This window comes from Microcebus murinus, chromosome 1 (assembly GCF_040939455.1).
Source record: "Microcebus murinus isolate Inina chromosome 1, M.murinus_Inina_mat1.0, whole genome shotgun sequence".
In the NCBI taxonomy this organism is placed as follows: Eukaryota; Metazoa; Chordata; class Mammalia; order Primates; family Cheirogaleidae; genus Microcebus; species Microcebus murinus.
Genome location: NC_134104.1, coordinates 114,929,623 through 114,932,409, shown reverse-complemented (window position 1 = coordinate 114,932,409; position 2,787 = coordinate 114,929,623). Strand labels below are relative to the sequence as shown.

General features: G+C 48.3%; 1 pseudogene; it reads left to right on the top strand.

Annotated features, from left to right (window-relative positions):
• Positions 1 to 1,783: 1,783 nt before the first annotated feature.
• On the top strand, positions 1,784 to 2,509 carry LOC105870088 (zinc finger CCHC domain-containing protein 17-like; annotated as a pseudogene).
• The last annotated feature ends 278 nt before the right edge of the window (positions 2,510 to 2,787 follow it).

Genomic DNA, 2,787 nt, shown 5'->3' with positions numbered 1-2,787 from the left:
ATGGCTGTGGTTTTGGCTATGAGTTCCCAGAAAGGCAACATGGCTTCCTCCAGGCCTAAGAAGCATCAGAATACATTTAACTTCAAAAATCACAAGTTTGGTAAGAGTATTCAGACCCAGAAAATTAACGCAAAACTTGATGGAGTATGTCAGCACTGTAAAGAAGTTTTGTTTTTTTTATTGAGACAGAGTCTCGCTTTGTTGCCCAGGCTAGAGTGAGTGCCATGGCGTCAGCCTAGCTCACAGCAACCTCAAACTCCTGGCCTCAAGCAATCCTCCTGCCTCAGCCTCCCGAGTAGCTGGGACAACAGGCATGCGCCACCATGCCCGGCTAATTTTTTTTTTCTCTATATATTAGTTGGCCAATTAATTTCTTTCTATTTATAGTAGAGATGGGGTCTTGCTCTTGCTCAGGCTGGTTTCAAACTCCTGACCTCGAGAGATCCACCTGCCTCGGCCTCCCAGAGTGCTAGGATTATAGGCATGAGCCACTGCGCCCGGCCAAAACCAATTATCTGGAGTTTTATCAAAATCATAGAATGCGAAAACAGAGACTTTAGAAACCACTTAGTCTAGTGTTTCTTAAACTGTTTTCAGATCTTAAACAACTCTTTAGAGCCCGTGATGAATGCTATTTCCCCAAAAGGTGCTTATATACACAAAATTTTGCACGTAACTTCAGGTGCTGGGTGTTGGGTAAACTAAACATGAAGATCTGAGATTTAAAATCCAGAGCTGACTTCCCTAACCCAACAGACTATTGCCTTGGGGGAACAAAGGAACATTGTGTTTCTTCCACGTTCTTCGTTCCCTGCCAGCACCTTTCACCCTGCTGTGCCGGAAGGAAAGGAGAGCGTGGGCAGCAGGCACGTGGCTCAGAGGCTTCCAAGGCCCTTTTGTGAGTGTGTAAATCCATTGTTCTGGATTCAGAGGCCACTACTGTTGCATGTTCCATCTCTGGTGGCCTTTACCCTCACCTGTCCCGCCTGCTCTTTCTCCTCAGATGGTGGGCACGGCTGCTCTCCCAGGCTCTTGCCCCACCACTGTCCCTTCTGACACATTCTCCTCTCACAGCAGGCCCAGGATCGCACATCCCCGCACCAGCCTCCCACACTCTCAAGAGATTTGGATGCAGTTCCTCAGGGCTAGACCAGAAAGCAGGTGAAGGTCACCGCTCCCTGTCACACCCCAAAGGGAAATGAATGGTGCCTCAGTACTGAGCCCAGAGACCTCAATGCACTTCTTCCTCCAAAGAAACTAGTCAGTCTCCCTCTCTCCTAGGGTGACCAAAAATTCTGGATTTCTGATGACTGAGGAATATTTTGGAACACAGGACTTTCATTGTTAAAACCAGGAATGGTGCAGGGCAAACTGGGGCAATTGGTCATCCTACTCCTTTTAGAAGCTGCACCAGCAAGCATGCTCCCGTCTTTGAGCAAGGTCGCCTACCACTGCCCTGTGGCCTAATCATCTCACAGCATTCTCCTCACTTCTCTGCCCAGAGGGTCTTGGGTTCTGCAGGTAAGTTCCTTTGGGGAATCTGGCTACATGATGTTTAGATGTCAGTTGTTGGTTGTAGACAGTGAGCTCCCTGGGAGCAGGAACAGGACCTTAGTCTTTTATCATCCAGGCACAGAAAATGACTATTCAATGACTGGATTAACAGGCACTGACTGGGTTTGGGTTTTCACCCCATGCTGCGGCTGGGAGACCTGAAGCTGACGCCATGACACTTGAATTAGGTTTAGCAGAAGAGAAATGGAGGAGCCATAGAACTTTTAGGATGAATTCAGGAAGGCCTGAGACCATGGAAAACTTGCCTGCTCTCTACACTATTTTCCAAGGAGAGGTTGCTATGGTGACACTATGGAGCATTTATCAAAATCCCAGGCTGTCGGAAGCAATGTCTGGAACATCAAACTCATATGTCAACATGTTGGGTGGATAAGCCCTCTGAAATAGTAGATGTCCGAGACAAAGTGCAGGTGAAGCCTATTGGCCGGCTGAGAGACGAAAAATAATAGGATAAAAGTATCCCTCTCCATGAAAGTTGTCAACCAAGGGACTGGGAAAGACCTTGATCCCAACAACGTTACCATTGAGCAAGAAGAGAGGAGGAGGTGTTCCTGGGTAAAAGATCACCCTCGAGGCTGTCCTGAACACTACCTGCGAGAAGTGTGGCTGTAAAGGCCACTTTGCAAAAGATTGCTTCATGCAAAACCGGTGGAACCAAATACTCTCTGATACCTGATGAGGAAGAGGAGAAGGAAGAAGCAAAGTAAGCAGAGTTTGAGAAGCCTGACCCCATGAAGAATTCTTCTAGAAAAAGAAAGAAGGAAAAGAAGAAAAAGAAACAGGAGATAGGAAGTCATCTGACTCTGACAGCTCAGACTCTGAGAGTGATACAGGCAAGAGGGCAAGGCACACATCAGAAGACAGCAGGCAGCAAAGAAAAAGAAAAAGAAGAAGCACAAGGAGTGAGAGTAGCAAGAGTGCAGAGGGTGGTTGAGAGCAGGAACCAGGGGCTGTGTGCCTTGGAGCCCTGGCTCCTAGAAAGACTCCACAGTGAGAATATGGCTTCCCACCCCACTGAGTTTACGCCCATGGGAGATGCGTCCCCTCGTGCAACAGGCAGGTTTGGGAGTTAGAGGTCACAAGTAGCTGCCTGAATGAGTTGTTGCTTCCTTATCACTCCTGGTCCTTTTGCAAGTGAGCCCTGCAGCTCACACCTTCCTTCATTCAGCAGGAGGTCCTATTACCCTCTCCAGCGGCCACTGCCAGAGCCGG